Consider the following 18,261-nt stretch of genomic DNA (forward strand, 5'->3'; position numbering starts at 1 on the left):
ATAATGGCAATATCTTAAACATCTGTATTAAACTTTTATCCAGAGTGGCATTTCTACAAAAAAAGTACATTATTAGGGGAAAAAAAATAAGAAATAGAAACTAGATTTGAGTAAATTTAGCCTTCGTGATAAGGACTTTCAACATTTTTTTAAACTACACACGCAAGCATTTTCTCACATTATTAATAAATTGGTATAGAATATAGCAAACTATATAATTCATATTCAATGAAAATTATAGACAAACTCAATCTATACATTAGTGGGAATGATAGACTGTGATAGTTAGGGACAGTAATGTAAAAAGATAAGCTTAGACAGCCACACCTGCACAATCAGGAGAAATATCTGATCCCAGATGGAGATCTAGCCCAGACATGGGCTCCTGTTCTATTATTGGGTCTCCAATCTGGAAATACAGCACACATGTAGGAAGACACATTGTCTTGCAAAAAAAAGTACTTACCTAAAGGTAGGTAAACATTGGATAAATTTTAGTGCTGCACAAAGCTGTCAGCCAACAAATAAAATTGCTCAGGCAGCTCCCTTGAAAACAACCTTCAAAGAATATGCTCCATGAGTGGTTTTGTTCAAGAGATGAACATTTATGGCCCACATTTGTTTTTGTTTTTTTCCTGAACTACTGTGGCTTCAACAGAGTGCCTAACTGCAAAAATTAAACCATCCTTCCTGCAAGTTGCACAATATCAGGAACTTGAGCTACTGTTGCCCAAAGCTGAAACAATTGCTTTACTCTCTTGGTTTGTACATCTCTCCTATTCTTACGAAACCTCCTCCTTAGGCTATAAGGCACAGAAAAGATAAACAGAAGCTGTTTATTATCCCAGAGAGTAGCTGCCCTGGCCTCAAGAAGGAAAAAACAAACAGGAATTTCTGAAGCAGTCTGATAGCATCTTTTCAGACTAATATTTTTTATTAAAAGGCATAACAGCTTTTGTGAGCTATCGCTCACTTCATCAGATGAAGTACAGCAGAGTAATTAGGTTGTGAAGAGGGGTCAAAAAGGGGAAGACAGAAAAGAGTGTAGCTATGCAAATCCAGCATCATTAAAATTAACAGATTAAAAAACTCTTAGACTTCAATGTTAACCCCCCCAAAATATAAAAAAGTATCCTATAACCAAATCAATAGCTGATTTGTAAACTCTTTAAATCCTCTCATTGTTCCTTCACAGAATCCACAACTTCGATAATAGATGTCTCTTGTTTCTAAATTTTTAGCAAGCAAATAAAAAGTTTGCAAGTGATTATTATTTATTAAATTTATACACCATACATCTTTCAATTAAATTAGATTAAAGGGGATGTTACATGTAATACCCTGCATCTTATGTAATGCACCTGAGAAATTTTCTTTCCATTAAATATTCTTCTGGTAATTTGGAGTACTAAAGTTGGATACTAGTCTCTTTCACTTTCTGGGCTGCAGGTATTCTTTCAGTCAGCAGCACAATTCTTATGTCTGTAATTTTAACATTTCTGTTTCCTCTTTCAAACAGTGATAAAATATCCAATTATAATGCTATTGGGAAAGAGAATAAATAGATCTTATCTCCCTAGCCTAGAGATTTATTTTCAAAACTGCTAGATCATTAAACAATTCTATTAAGCATACCAATATGATTTAATTTTATCACATCCCTTTTCACAATCTTTCAGATATATAACTTAACATGTTGGATAAAAAAGTGGAGTAGAATAGTAGAATAATAAGTTTCACTGAACTTTCTCTAATTCTTATAAAGATTTCATAAAGATTTCTATTTTTTATCACTAGTATTTTTCCCAAATTCTTATTCATACGTTGTAAAGTCTGAGTCTGCCTTCCAGAAACCCTTAACAATGCACTGCATTTTTTAAATATAGCAGAGTGCATCATGCTTTTCGGTTGCAGCCCAAAATCCAAGGAACCTCCACTTCCCTGAGATACAACATAGTCCTAGGAGAGCACTCAGACCTGGCTCTTTCCCCAAATGCTGGAGTCGGGTGAGAGGAGAATGTGGGTTACATCTGAGAAGAGCAGTCATGGCACTAATACAGTTATTCTGTATTTTAGTTTTATTGATTTTTGTTTTTTGATTGTATTTACTGCATTGTTCTGTTGGTTGAAAGAGACTGAGTTACTTTTAAGATTGGTGGCTATACAAATATTTTAAATAAATGCTTTCTATAATGTTTTAGAGTGCAAAAAACTTTAAGCCTTGCACAACTGAACATTATTCTGCAGAGAGCCCTCTCCTATGGATGTATAATTGGTAGAATGCAAAGACTGAGCTCTTTAGTCTTTTGAAAATCATAACAAGCTAATATTGGAATGGCTGGGATTTCAACTTTCATTGGCTTTATAGAATGTAGGGGTAGAAGGTGGGGATTGGAAGGGATGTTACAAGTCTTCCAAGCCTTTCTTTTGGCCACTACAAGAATCCATTGCTAGAGCATCTATTTAAACTATTTTAGTGAAGGAGACTGTTAGGCTTGCCCCAGCTAGGACCCAAGGAAAGAAAGACCTTTGACTCCATTTTATTGAAGTGATAGGGTTGTTTTTTTTACTAAGGCTTAGTGGTTGCAAACAAAGCAAGGCTAGAACTGAAGATTCCCACACAAAGATTACAAGGTTTTCCCCTTCTGTGGCCCTCTCCCTTGACCAGATTGTCAGTGTCTAAGAGCATGCCAGTGCGCTATTTTGGGAACTGCTTTGACGTCAGAGGAATCTTGAAATGGTTTTGCATTCTTTCCCATGGCAGCTGTCCTTGGGGCGACTGGATCAACTGGGTTTAACACATTGGTTCCTGTCAGTGCCATTCCCTCCCCCCCTTACATTCCCCTCCTGCACCACTTCCCCAAATGCTTTGACCCCCCTTCCATATATGGCAGGATGCCAGCAAGCATAGCGAAGATGGCAATCTGACAGAGTCCATCACTTCCTGAGTTGGTTTATTCTTTGTTGAACAGCTCTTGCTAAATATACCAAATATTTCAATCATTCCTCCTAAAAATGTCTCCAGACCCTGAAGCAGTGCTGAGGGAAGAATGTTAAATCTGGCTCTGAAGAAAGCTATTCTTTGTTTTGGGAAGGTCAGATCATTCAGATATCTTGCCGATTCCCATACACCCTGTTTTATTCTATCCCTACTGTGGCAAGGCAACCTATTTAGTTCTTCTTGGAACTCCATGTCCTTTATTCTATTGAATACTACTTGCTTTGCTTGGTCAAAGCCTAGGGACATTAAGAATAACAATGAGAGCCTGTAAGAGCCCAGTTTATGATCTATCACCTGCTTCTAGAGGGAGGGAAAGTTGTCAGTCAGCACTAACGGGGACAGTCCCTCTGGAAAGAAATGCACTTTAAGCCAGTGATGATCATCATCTTCCAGGCTCTTACCTGAATTTGGGGCATGCCTGTCTCAATTCTTAATTGGGCATTTGGGGTTCCTTTGGGTACAGCTAAGATGGCTCAGAGGAATTTGGTTTGTATGGTTTCTAGCAAGTTTTTCTTTGTAAGGATTCCTATTTGTGTGATGTAATCTACAGTTTGACCTGGGAACACTGAGAAGAGGATACAATGCCCCATTTATACAGAGAGTCCCTTAAGATGATGTGTAAGGTGCAAATCCTATTCAGGATTGCCCATTGCTGACATGGTAGTTCAAAACCTGGCATCTTTTTGTGGGATCATTTATATGGCTTCCTATGTTTGGCTGTTCAGTAACCCATTTGTCTTTCCACTGAGAATTGATGTTAAAGTTGTTGGGCAGATATTGTATAAGTGCCATTGGGAGCTTCCTGGATTTGAGTCTTCTTGCTGATAAATGAGGAAGGTCAGCATGCACTGATAGCAGTGAGTTGTTCATAATTATTCTATGTTCTCTCACTAGTACATCTTGCCTTCGTAAAGCTGAGGATGCTACCGTGTTTGCCCAAAAGTAAGACCTACCCCGAAAATAAGCCCTAGCTTGATATTTGGGGGTGAGCCTAATATAAGTCTTCCCCCCAAAATAAGCCCTCATTTTGGGGTGAGGAACACACCTAAAAATCAAGCTAGGGTAAGGTGGAGCTGCCCCATGCACCCCACACCCCAATTACTGTTACAGCCAGGCTTACCACCCCACTTCTTCTGCGGCACCCCTGGCCTGCATTTTGCTGTCAGAGGCCTTTTGGAAAGGCCTCTGATGGCGAAATGCAGGGCGGGGGAGGGGCGTGCATCAGGGGCTGTTGGTGCCGCTGCCACAAGGTGAGACCATGGAAAAGACATCCCCCCTCCAAAAGAAATAAGACCTGGTGCCTCTTTTGGCAGCAAAAAAAAAAAAAAGACCTTGTCTTATTTTTTGAGAAATACAGTATATGAAGCAAGTTGGAGTGGTTTTAATAATCTGCTTATAGACCTGTGTCGTTGAGTCTGGGTCTAATTTACTAGTATGGTAGCTTTTAAGCCATACAGGGGTCACACTATTCTGCTGTGGAGTAGACCAACCTAGTATTGATGACCTGAGGGTGAAGCTCTCCATTTAGTTCCACATAATTTCTAAAGTATGTTGTTCCTAGTATTGATTTTTGCCACCAAATTCTCTAGGTGTTTCCCAAGATTTTAAGATCTTTGGACAGGAGGCTGTAAGCCACCTCCGTGTTTTTTTTCTTGCATAGCTATGTCCAAATCATCCGTGTATCCAAATTTGTGTTCCCTTGACGCTGGCATATCTGATATATAAATTGAATAGTGTAGGTGCCATTACAGAGCCTTGGGGGAGGCCGTTATTCACTTTTCTTATCTTACTTATGTTGTTCCCCGTTATCTGAAAAGACCTATCACTCAGTATGCTATTAATTAGTTTTTTGCAGGGGATAATATGGCAGTTTGTATAACAACCCATCAAAGCTATTTGAATACATTCAGGATCAATCAACAAGCTTTATTATGAATGATTCTGAAGTTGCTAAAAGGCTGCAGAATACAGAACAGGTTATAAACCTTACCAGTATTACAATTTTTCTTGTCCATGGGGCTAAGTCAAAAAACCTAGTTAGTAATGGAAAGCCTATTTTGGAAAGCAATAGAGCTAAAATGCCAGCTGTATAAATAAGAGGAAGCTCTGGGATTGCAATAAGCAATTTTATCAGTCTTGGATGAATGCCATTCTATGTAATGCAGACATGTCAAACACAAGGCCCAGGGGCCGGATGCAGCCCACAAAGCCATCCTGGAAACAGTGAGGGAACATCCCCTGCTGCCTTGGCCCTGGCCCAGGCTGGCCAGGAGCCAATGTACAATTTTGAGGTGGCCATCTATGCTGAAACACATTCAGCCTTAGCTCCACAAGGCCGTCTGTAAACAGCAAGGAACCAGCCCCTGCTGTGTCGGCCCTGCCCCCTGGGTGCATGCTGGGGAGGTGTCAAACTTTGTGAGGAATGAAGAAATGGACTATGCCTTGGCGCTTGCCCTGGTCCCACCCCCTTCTGCCAGAGACCCTCAGATCTGTCCCACTTCTGCCCAGGCACCCTTGACGCGAACGATATAGAGCTGGCCATGCCCACCAAGAAGGCCACACCCACCCTGGCCACACATTCCCCGTCCCCCCAAGGGCAACCGTAATGCTGATGTGGCCCTCAATGAAATTGAGTTTGATACCCCTGATGTAATGGATACAGTCAAGTGTATGGGGAAAACACCAGCTGTGCTCTCCCCTATTCTCGTTTAATCTATATTCCATGGGAGTAGCACTGTCCTACTAAAGAAGAAAGTTCACTGAAGAAATAAAACCACTCAAAACTTCTATAATTTAATCTTCTAATATCTTTTAGTAAGATCAGTTGATATAATTTATCATCTTCAAGTTCCATACATAGTTCCTCTTTCAAAAGTCATGGTGTGGTTTGGTATTATAAGGTTGGAGGAGAACAGAAGGTTGTTAAATCTAGCCTCTGTACTTCACACAGGATTTAAAATGTAGTACATAACCACAAAATGGCCATCCACCTGTGTATTTTAGGAATTCTATTCTATATTTAAATAGCTCACGTAGTTAAGAGGCTTCGCTATATACATTTAGCCAAAATGTATTTCCTACAATTTTTACTCATTGGCACTAGGTAATAGAGGGCAAAACATTTCAAATTAGTTCTATTCTACATTTGAAACAGCTATTTTTAACCTCCCAGAAGTGTTTTAAGTACAAATCACTTCTGAAGCAGTCTGAGCAAAGTGTATCAGGACAAAAACAACTATTTTTAGAAAAATGATATAAGAAAACTAGTAGTATTTCAGTTCCAGAGTCATCCAACCTAGGAAATTCCTACCACCAAGCATTATACAGCCCCCATCTACATATGCCCACCACTGCTAGGGAATATTTCTTGGCAGCAAAGAAAATTGCGATAAAAAGGTACTAATTAACTGCTAGATAATAAGCAAGCTTTCCCAAAGGATGCTCTAGTTGTGTTCACATAAAATATCTAGTCAGCATGGACTGTTGTTATTATTTATCTATTTATTTGATTTTTATAGCTGTCTATCTCAACTGATTTTGGGCAGCTACTGAAATCAATTAATAAGTAAATTAATAATGGCAATAATTTGGCAATAATAATGGCAGAGAATTCTAATGGCAGTCCCTGTTATCCGGAGGGTACTGGATTAGATAGTGAAAACATTTTGAGAATCTCAGCTTTCATTTGAATATGCACTTGCCTTAAAGTGGCAGAGCAGGTTTCAAAGCATATGAGTAATGCTCAGCAAAATCACCAAAATCCAAGGCTTCTTGCCTCTCTCTAGGACCAGTGGAAGGAGACTAAATTATGTAAAACAAGCAAAGAAATTCATAACCAGTTTATACAATTATTTCAGATTATGTACATAAAGACCAAATATTTATTTAACACTTTATAATAGAAGAGAGCCAGTTTCGTATAATGGTTAGGGCATCAGGCTACAGAGTGAGTTCTAGTCCGACCTTAGGCACAAAGCCAGCTGGTGACCTTGGGCCAGTCATTTCTCTCTGGAGGCAATGGCAAACCACATTTGAAATCTTGCCAAGAAAACTGCAGGGACCTATCTAGGCAGACTCCAAGAATTGGTCATAATTAAATGGAACAAACAAACAACAACAAAGAATTAAAAATCAGGTTAGTAATAAATGTGAAAAGAACCTGAAATGTATAATAGGCATAGGTCCTGCTTGGGGAATATACATCTGATTGCTCAGTTGTGTTTTTTCTTCTTATTTACCATATATGGCAGTTTATCACTATAGCCCTTGCATTAACAAGTTACCGTACTCTGGATGACCACTGAACACAGAATAAAGAACAGGACTCTGGTGGTCTTCTCAGTGTGAATTTTGTTTATAGCTCTTGAAAATCTATTTCACAAATTCCTACATAGAAAAGATAAAGTTTTCACAGTATAGAGAATTGGAGTTTGCATTGCGTATCAGAGGATTGAAAGAAAATTTACAAGAAGATTTAAAGGGGCTTATTGTTAAAGATATTGCTTTTAACTTGGGTTGGAGACCGGAGGAAGTTGGGAATGAGATAGAAAAAATCTTCAGAGTTAACTCACGGGTTGCCAGACAAAGAAATTTACCGAGAGATGTGGTTATCTATTTTTCTAGAAGATTTATTCATAATGAAATTATACAGGTTTTTTATAAACAGAGGTTTCAAATCGCAGCCCAAGATGTTATAATTTTAAAAGACATACCCCAAAAAATTTTAAGAAGAAGAAAAGACTTTACTTTCCTGTCTGATGAGTTAAAACGTCGCCAAATACAGTTTAGATGGGAGATTCCAACTGGGATAGCAGTGAATTACGTTGGTACACGTTACAGATTAACTACAGTGTCAAAGGCAAAAGATTTTTATTTCTCTGTTCTGAAGGCAAGTTCATCTTCATCTCCACAAACAAGTAAAACTGAAGAAGAATTAGTAGCTGCAGGAGCCTCTTCATTGATTGTTAAAGAACAAGGTGAACCTGCTGTACAGAATCTTGACATAAAAGAACAGAGGATTACACGAGCTGCCTATAAGCATAGAGAGAAAAAGCAACAACAGAAGATCAGTGGAAAAATAGAAGAAAATGTCACGACAGAGCCTGTGGGAGGGGCAAGACCTAAAAGATCCTCGACAATGGATCTTCAGGGTATGCTTCAGAGGCTTCAGGCCGGTGGAGATGGCAAAGTTCCTGACCTGGAATGTTAATGGCTTGAATTCACCGCAGAAAAGGAAAAAAGTTTTTCATTATTTGAAACAGCACAACGACTTAATATGTCTGCAAGAGACTCATATAACTTTAAAGGATTCTAAATATTTGATAAACTCTCGCCTGGGATCACACTTTACGGCTCCAGCCACAGGGAAAAAAGGGGGAGTAGTAATTTATGTGAAAAGGAATTTATCGGCTAAATTAATAGATTCTGACTCTCAAGGAAGATATGTTTTTATAGATTTAGTTTTACAAGGCAAGAAAGTTCTTATCGTTGGATTATATACCCCTAATCAACAACAGAAGCAATTCTATAAGTTTTTGCAGTTGGATTATAAATCTGTAGTTTTGATGGGAGATTGGAATGGAGTTTTGGATTCAATGAAAGATAAAAAGAGTTCTAAAACTTTTACTCAAACTAAACTACCCAAAGCCTTTTTTGATTTGAAAGATGAGTTGGAGCTTATTGACATTTGGTGAGAAAGGAATACAACTGACAGAGACTTCACCTTTTATTCGGATAGACATCAATCATTTTCAAGGATTGACTTTTTCTTAATTACTAATGATCTTTTTTCTAGGGTTAAGAGGGCTAAGATCTTTCCTAGGACATTGTCTGATCATAGTCCGGTGTGGATGGAGCTATTTGTGGAAGATGGGAACAGAAGATCCTGTAGATTGAACGAGAATTTGTTTACTCGGGAAGATTTGGTACAAAAATGTAAAGAGCATTTGAAGGAATTTTTTGTTTTAAATATGAATAAGGGAACCCCAATGCCTATGGTGTGGGATGCTAGTAAAGCCTACATGAGGGGAATTTTGATTCATATGAATAAAGCTTATAGGGGTAAAATGACACAAAAACATAAGGAAATAGAAGAAGAGATAAAATTAAAAGAAGAGGCCTTTGTTGCGAATCCAACTGATAATAAATTAAAGATATCTATAAATATGCTTAGGGAACAATTTAATATGTTAATGGCAGATCAGGTTGCTACCAATCAGCGTTATATGAGACATAACATGTTTTGTAATGCAAATAAGCCTGGGAGGTGGTTGGCTTATCAATTACGAAAGAAACAGAAGACAAGAATTATAGAGAAAGTAAAATATAAAGGTAGTGAGGTTTTTCAGGATAGTTTGATTAAAAAGAGTTTTTTAGACTTTTACACAAAATTATATTCTAGTGATAACATACATCCTGCAGATGTAGAAAAGTATTTACAATCAGTACATTTTTCCAAACTTTCTGAGGAACAACAAAATGTGATGAATTGTTCAATTACCTTGGAGGAAATTGGTTTAGCTATTAAGCAGTTAAAAGTAGGAAAGTCTCCAGGAACAGACGGATTGTCATCAATGTATTATAAAACTCTATCAGAGGTGATGATGGAGCCATTAAAGGAGTTATTTAACAGTATTTTGTTGGGAGCTCAGGTCCCCCCTTCGCGGAGAAGGGCGTTTATCTCATTAATCCTGAAGGAGGATCAAGATCTTACTGAGCCTAAGAATTACAGACCTATATCTTTGTTAAATGTGGATTACAAGATTTTTTCAAAAATTTTGGCAAATAGATTAATGCAGGTTATGAAGGATTTGACTCACAATGATCAATCAGGATTTATAACAGGAAGGTACATGAAATATAATGTAAGACAAATTCTTAATTTAACTGAGTATTTGGATAAGAATAATCAGATTCCTGTGGCCTTTATATTTTTGGATGCGGAGAAAGCTTTTGATCAATTAAACTGGCAATTTTTATTTTTATTGATAGAGAAAATGCATTTTGGTGATAAATTTTTATATGCTCTTAAGGCCATATATCAGCAACAATCTGCTCAAATTATTATTAATGGGGGACTGACAGAGACTTTTAATATTGAAAAAGGAACAAGACAAGGATGTCCATTATCTCCATTGTTATTTGTTTTAACAATGGAGATTTTGTTAATCCAGATTCGAGAGTCAACGGTATTTAAGGGAATAAAATTAAATAGGAATGAGTATAAATTGCGAGCTTTTGCAGATGATTTGGTTTTAACTTTAGTACAACCGACCCATGCGGTTGTTCATTTATTGGAACTTATAACTCAGTATGGGAAAGTTTCTGGTTTTAAAGTAAATAATAATAAGACTAAAATATTATCTAAGAATATGTCTGTTAAGGAGAATGAAACCTTAGTTAAACTTACAGGCTTTCAGATGGTGAAAAAGGTTAAATATCTGGGAGTATATATAACAGCTTCTAATGGGAAATTATATAAGAATAATTATGAATTATTATGGGCAAAAGTACAAAAGGATTTAAACGATTGGAAAAAGTTGCAGTTGTTGTTATTGGGGAGAATTTCAGCTGTGAAAATGAATGTTCTACCAAAGTTTCTTTTTTTGTTTCAGATGATACCTATTTTAAAGAAAGATGCAAATTTGGATGAATGGCAGAAGGGTATCAATAAATTTATTTGGGCTGGGAAGAAGCCAAGGGTAAAGTTTAAAATATTGCAAGATGCCCGAGAAAGAGGTGGGCTTAAAGCACCTAACTTGAAATTATATTATGATGCAGCCACCTTAACTTTTGTAAGTAATTGGCTTAATTTAACAAATAAAGATATTCTTTCTCTTGAAGGGTGGGATTTAATGTATGGTTGGCATGCATATTTAATTTTTAATAAGAAAGTTGATCGGGCTTTTAAATCACATATTTTAAGAAATGCTTTACTTCACGTTTGGAAGAAGTATTATTATAGATTAAATTATAAAATACCTATTTGGGGGATTCCTGGACATGCAATTGAGGGGATTTCTAAGGGGATGAATGTTGACAAAATTTCGTATAAAGAAATATTAACTTGGACTGGTACCAATTGGCATTTAAAATCTTTAGATATATTAAGGCAAGAAAATATTTTGCAGTCATGGTTTCAATATTTACAAATAGTGGATAGGTGGACTGTAGATAAGAAAGAGGGAATAACATTAGAAGATGAAAATTTGATAACTCAGATTAAAGATCATAATCAGGCTCATATAAAAATTATAATGTGTTAATAGAATTAAATTCGGAAACAGAATTGGTCAAAGATTGTATGATTAAATGGGCTCAGAATATTCAGGAACCGATCCCACTGGATTTATGGGAGATAATTTGGATTAAAAATGTTAAATTTACACAAGCCCAAAATTTGAGGGAAAATTTTTATAAAATGTTTTATAGGTGGCATTTAGATCCTAAAAAATTATCTTGTATGTATTCTAACTTACAACCCAAATGTTGGAGGTGTAGTAATACTGATGCAACTTATTTTCATATTTGGTGGAATTGTAAAAAGGTTAAGACCTTTTGGATTATGATTTGGTGGAATATTCAAAAGATTTTTAAAAGGAAGATAAAGTTTACTCAATTATTTTTATTGGGTATTTTTACGGATTTAGATGTTAAAGAAACTATTTTAATGTTGAATTTATTAACTGCAGCAAGGTTATTAGTAGGTTTATATTGGAAGAAAGATTCATTGCCTACCTTAGAAGAATGGATACTTAAGGTTTCTAATTTAGCAGAAATGGCTAAAATTTCTGCTTATTTAAAGGATCATACACAAGAAAGATATATTATGGTATGGAGAAGATGGATAGATTATATTCAGAATAAATATGGAACTCAAAAGTTCCATTTATTTTATGATTAAAATTTTATAACAAATGTTTTATAAGAGATTTGTTTATACTATTATGATGTTAAAGTTTAAGGGGAGTTAAGGGTTAAGTATGAATTTGTTTATTATATAATATTTTTAAAGTTATGTTGATTTTGTTATTAATAACCCTGTATTCTGCTCTGGGAAGTGAGGGGGGTGGGGGGCTGGGGGTGGGTGGGTAAGTAGGTTAGATAATAGAATTAAAGTAAGATATAGATAGGGTAATTTATGAGAGAGGTGTTGCTTGGGCATTTCCCCGGTACTGTAGAGGGATGAGAGTGGAGGAGGAAGGGTAAGGAGGAAGTAGGATGGTAAGAGGGGGGGGGAGAGAGAGGTGAGGGGAGGTGAGAAAGAGGAGGGAAGTAAGGGAGAGTGTTAGAGAGGGTGGATGCAGTTTGGGGGGAAGTGGGCAAGCAACACCTATGGTTAGGTGTATGAATTTATTTTATTTTGTTAAATGTGAATTTTTATAGTTATGTAATTGATAAATGGAAAATAAAACTTTTAAATAAAAAAAAAGAAAAGGTAAAGTTTTACCTCTAAGTCAAGTTCAGCTGCTAGTCGACCATCGTAGCATACAGAAATGATTTGTCACTGCATTCTTGACTTCTCAGTCTAGCCTACAGTTACAGTTCTCCTGATCTTCTGGTCTTTTTCTATAGAGATGTAAATCAGTTCTAATCTCAACTTTTGAGCTCAGGCAAGATAGTCTATTCCCCAAATCTACCAAAACAAGACTCATATGACAATACATTCTCTCTAGCATTCTCCATTAAAACCTATTGGGACATCAAAGAATCAAACCTGGTCTTTAACAAGAAAGTAAATGCTAATTCATGTTAATGATACTTTGATTTACAAAGAAATAACCATGATCTTAGCTGAGTGGAAAACATCTTGCTGGCAAAGATCCATGCAGTTAAGCAATTCCAGTTGCTTGAAATACCTGTCCGTTTTAAATACTATTTTTTATTCAAAGTTCTGCATGGTCTCACTCTCCACTCCTTCCCATGAGACCAACTCAATTGCAGAAGGAGGCTGGCTTTGGTCAGCTTGAGACACCTGATAGGAATCAGAAACCTAACTTGTCCTGTACTGGGGCTTATTTACCATCACCCCATCTCTGTTCCAACCTTGGTTTTATTGCCTTAGCTTCACTTTCCTCCCCAATGGCCCAGATTAGTACCCTTCAGGAAGGCTCAAACACTTATTGAAAGATATTCCCTTTAAAAGAACTGACTTCCTTCTTCTGGCTGCTTCCATTCTGCAGATTCCTTTGATGTGCTTACTTTCATCTTTCTTTTCTTAACTTTAAGTTCTAAATTATAAATTACAACATTCTTCGATATTGTATACAGCATCTGGCATATATTTACAGCTAGTAAACAAAATACTAAGGAGAAGGAGCCTGTCTTAGCCCCACCCAGAATAGGTATCAATCCAAGTTTGTCCAAATCAAAAGGTAATTTTTTAACACATCTCCTGTCCACGGGATCACAAATATGTGGCAAAAAAGGCAGAGCAATAATGAAAAAATGACTACCGGGATGGTGGTGTGAGGTGGATAAATACAATGTTCTTGATACCTGAAATTTTATAGCTACTTTTCTGATTTAGTCCTGCTGGTTGATATAATATCTTGTCCTACACAGCTGAACTTTTGCCCCGAAAAGTCCTTACTCCCTAATTTCTGCTTCCTTAATTTTAATTTTAATAATAGAAGCTGTCTCAAGCCATCCATCATGCCTTTCTGTTCTGTCCATATTTAAAACGTCCAGGTTTTTCTAACTGATAAACGAAAGATACACACTACGCATATTGAGAGACACTCTTATCCCTTATACCAAGTGCGCGATATAGTTCTGACAATGTTAATGAAGTGCCCTATCTTCCTCCCTCCCTCCTACTCTCTTTCTTCCCGCTCACTCACCTATTGATAGCAATCGCAGCTCCGACCAGCCAGACTACCCTTTGCACGCCATGCCTCCCTCTGCCCATCTCCAACCCCAGCGGCGCCTGGAAAATGACGCAATTAAGCTGCGTCACCACCGCCGGAGCCACTTGTTCTTCTGCAGTGCCCGCAGCCTGCGAACCAGTTGCTGTGCATCTCGCTCAAGGGCGATTTTTCCAGCCCAGCGGCGGAACAAAGATGCGGAGATTGAGGATCGGGAGGGATGCAAAGCTTGAGTCTCTCGACCTTACAAAAGGCGTGCTTCTGATAAACTCATGCCTCCCGGAAAAAGAAAGACGGCCCACAGCTGCAAAGGCAGTTTGGTGTCGTTCGCATCAGCTTAGAAAGGAAGGAAGGGAATGGTGAAGATTTCAGCGACAATAACACAACTGAAGTCTTTCGATCTCTTAGCGCGTCTGTCCTACGAAGGGCAAACTGCGTAAGGGATCTTTCTGCTGATCGGCACGTTGGGCTATATTGCAGCCTTTTCCCCCAACAGCATAATCGAGGCTGTATTTCGATCAGGATAAAATTTTCCACGATTCCTTCCTAGCCAACCATTTTCTCTGGCATGCTGCACCTCCTCCTTCCCTTGAAACTTGACTCCAATGGGATCATGTGTGAAAATATGGAAAATTGCCTTTGTTCAATTTCCTGTGATTTGACCACATTGATCCATAAACTAGTGACAAAGACAGGTCTGCTAAGCTTCATTAGGTTTGGCTGCTTTATGAGGATACCAGGCAAGCTCAGCCAATGCTGTTTTTGTTGAGTCCGTGGCGGGAAAACAGACACGAGAAGCAGCTGGAGTTCTCAGTTTCTTTTATTCAGCGTTCAGCTTACAGGAAGATGGCTTCAGCCTCGCCCAAACGCCTCGCAGCCTCTTATATAGGCAACTCCCGGGTAAATGGGTTACTTTTCCCGCGCCAGCACCCGCGCATGCGTACGGCGCTGGCGACAGCCTGTCTGGTCCCGGGCAGCTTTGCACCTGCCCGGGACTGCCTGCAAACGCCCGAGCCGTTTGCAAGGCTCGGGACATAACACCCCTTTCCCCCGGGCTAAAACTACTACCAACATACAACATTTATTTTATATGACATTTTGCTCCCCAGTGCTCCCACTGATTACTGGCTTTTGCCTTGCCAGCAATGTTATGTAATCTTCTAGATACTTAGGAGATTTCTTTGCTCTCTGTGACCTTCTTAGCTCTGGGTTACTGGCATAAGTCCCCTGACTGGAGGGAGGCGTGAGCCTGTTCTCTCTATTGTGCCCTGGTGTCTTCCAAGGACTGTGCCCCGATGCCTGGCCTGCTTGCTTGCCCACCGGGCTCGTCAGGCCAGGGCTTCTGTTGCTTTGTGACCTGGTTGTCCTACCTAGCTGTAGACCCTCAGGCCCCTTGAAGTGATAGCCACTGCTGGGCGTCTCTGTAGAACCTCCTAGGTCAGTCCAAGACCCGTCAGGAGGCTGTCCATTCCCTGAACCCCATTCTGTGCTCGGGCTCGTGTGGGTTTCTGTACTTTCCCAAAACTCAGGTGTTCCCTGATTTGTGCTAGGGGTGTTGTAGTCGGGACTTGGTTCCTCGACTAGCTCTGTGTATGTTTGACCCCCTGTAGGATTTGGGGTAAGGTCAGGCCAACCTTGGGAATTGTGTGCCAGCTCTCTTGCGGGGAATGATTTGTTGGGATGCCCCCGGGTATCCTCCGTTACTGGAGTGCTGTGTGATGTGTGTGGAAAGTGAGTATGCCCCCGGGGTGACTCCCTGGCTGGAGTAGGCGTGAGTGCCTGTTGTGTGGGTAAGCTCCATGACTTCCTTTTCGGAGCAATTGCAGAATCCTGGGATGGGCCGTTTGTGGCTCCCTCAGTGGAGATGGGCAGTAGCTCTTGCCCTTCCCTTTGCTCCAAAGGGTCCCCCTCCCCCCCTGGAAAAGACCCAGGAGTCTCATCAGAAAAGTCTCGCCTAGAGCGAAGTTGGTCGATGTGCCGCCGCAGGACACGACCGTTGTCCAGGGCAACCTCGTAGGAGAGAGGACCTGTGATCCTGGACACAGAAGCGGGGACCCATGTATGACCAGGCCCGTAATTGCGAGCCCAAACCGGGGCACCCACAAGTAGTTGTCTAGGTGCCCTAGGATGTGAGGTAGATGAAGGCAGTCTGTCCGGATGCAACCGGTCAAGTCTAGTAGTAAGTTGGCGCCCCCAACGAAGTTCAGCTGGACTTCTCCCTGTAGAAGTGGACGGTGTGGTGCGATAAGAAAGGAGAAAGTCAGCCAACCTGTGATGCCAGTCCCCGTAGGTGAGTCTCTTCAAGGCGTCCTTTGCGATGCGCACCATGCGTTCAGCCATACCGTTGGTGGACGGGTGAAAAGGCGCAGACGTGGCATGACGAATCAGGTTTGCCTGTAAGAAAGCTTGGAATTCGGAGGAGGTGAATTGAGGGCCGTTGTCGGACACAATGACATCTGGCAGCCCGTGTGCAGCAAAAATCCCCCTCAGTACCTGAATAGTCTGCAGTTGCAGTGAGACAGGCACAACCTCAAGCCATTTTGAATGGCTGTCAACAAGGACCAAGAAGAACTGGCCCTGAAAGGGCCCAGCGTAGTCAATGTGCACCCTAGACCATGGGGACTGTGTTTCCTCCCATCTATGCACAGGAGCTTGGGGCATCTCTGGGCGAGATCGTTGGCACAGGTGGCATGCGTGTACCTTAGCCTCAATATCTTTATCTAAACCAGGCCACCACAAGTGGCTTCGTGCAAGAGCCTTCATACGAACAATGCCAGGATGACCCTCGTGGAGGGATTCTAAGACCCTAGTCCTCATTGAGGTGGGAATGACAACTCTGTTTCCCCAAAGCAGACAACCCTGAGAAAGGGACAGTTCGTTCCTTTTGGACCAGAAACTCTGAAACTCAGGACTAGGGCAGTGCTCAGGCCACCCGGACAGGACCCAGGAGCGGACACGTGAAAGTGTGTGATCTGTACCTGTTTCAGCGGTAACATCCCTGGCACTAAGAGGGAGCTCGGGCAAGGCTTGGATTGATAGAATGTTGACAGCTGGCGCAGGGTCAGCTTCTACTACTGGCAGAGGCAATCTACTGAGGCCATCAGCATGGCCCATTTCTTTCCCAGGCTTGTGGAGTAATGAAAAATCATATGCAGACAAAAAAAATAGACCACCTAAGCATTCTAGGGGAAATGATGTGGGGAGTCTGCTTACGTGTGGTAAACAGTCCCAGCAGAGGCTTATGGTCAGTGAAGACCGTGAAATGCCTGCCATATAGAAAATCGTGGAATTTTTTAATTCCAGCAACAACAGCCAGAGCCTCCCTGTCTATCTGAGCGTAGTTGCGCTCGGCAGAAGACAGTGTTCTGGAGTAGTATGCAATAGGAACCTGAGTTCCATCAGACCTGAGGTGACTCAGGACAGCTCCAACCCCGTAGGGGGACGCATCACAAGCGATGCACACAGGAAGAGACTCGTTGAAATGTGCAAGAACACTGTTAGAAGTGAGCAAGGCCTTGACTTCTTTAAAGCAAGCCTCATGTGCTTGTGACCACAGCCACACAGCTTGTTTGTCTAGTAGCCTGTGAAGAGGCTCAGCTACACTAGCTTTATGTGGAAGAAAAGAATTGTAGAAATTCAGGAGGCCTAGGAAGGCCTGAAGTTCGGCCTTAGACTTTGGCCTGGGTGCTTCTAAAATAGCAGTTAGTTTGGATTCAGCAGGATGAATCCCAGCAGCATCAATTTTGAATCCCAGAAATTCAGTAGAAGGCACCCCAATCTTGCATTTGTCTTTTCTGAGCTTGAGGCCTGATTTCCTGAATCTTAACAGGACAGCCCTAAGCCTTTCAGCTAGAATGTGTGTGGAGTCTCCTGCAATCAAGACATCGTCAAAGTAGGGGCAGACCCCTGGTATACCTCGTAGTGTGTTTTCCATTACGCTTTGGAAAATCCCAGGAGCGACATTCACTCCAAACTGTAGCCTTTTTACCTTGAAGGCTCCCCTGTGGGTCACAATGGTCTGAGCTATGGCAGCATCATCATCAACAGGCAGCTGTTGATATGCTTGAGCTAGGTCAAGCTTTGCAAAAACACGCCCCCCCTTGAGAGAGGCCAGGATGTGACTGACCACAGGAACAGGATAGGCATGTTGCTGCAATGCCTTATTGAGTGTGCATTTGTAATCAGCACAAATGCGAATGTCCCCATTTGCCTTTAGAGGCGTGACAATGGGGGTCTCCCACGGGCTGGAATCAACAGGTTCTAGGATTCCCTGTTGGATTAGTTTGTCTAATTCAATATCAATCTTACTTTTTAAAGCAAAAGGGACCCTTCTTGCTTTAATCCTAATGGGAGTGACAGTGGGGTCTAGCTTTAAGGACACAGGTGGTCCTTTGA

General features: G+C 40.4%; 1 protein-coding gene across 20 annotated transcripts in view; it reads right to left on the reverse strand.

Moving 5' to 3' along the window:
- PNPLA6 (patatin like phospholipase domain containing 6) overlaps positions 1 to 14,334 on the reverse strand; it is a 108,581-nt gene extending 94,247 nt beyond the window's left edge. For 4 of the 20 annotated variants that reach the window (XM_039336417.1, XM_039336416.1, XM_039336423.1 and 1 more), the window contains exons 1-3: positions 13,843 to 14,046; positions 12,450 to 12,568; positions 6,703 to 6,802 (exon numbers count right to left, since the gene is read on the reverse strand). The gene's annotated coding sequence lies outside the window, so the exon portion shown is untranslated. Of the gene's footprint in view, positions 1 to 466; positions 892 to 6,702; positions 6,803 to 12,449; positions 12,569 to 13,842 lie in introns of those variants that run through there. The other 16 variants (XM_039336427.1, XM_039336421.1, XM_039336425.1 and 13 more) reach the window with 10 other exon arrangements.
- Positions 14,335 to 18,261: the final 3,927 nt, after the last annotated feature.

This window comes from Crotalus tigris, unplaced genomic scaffold, assembly GCF_016545835.1.
Source record: "Crotalus tigris isolate CLP2741 ecotype Arizona unplaced genomic scaffold, ASM1654583v1 scf7180000017666.379230911805:20528666, whole genome shotgun sequence".
Lineage (NCBI taxonomy): Eukaryota > Metazoa > Chordata > Lepidosauria > Squamata > Viperidae > Crotalus > Crotalus tigris.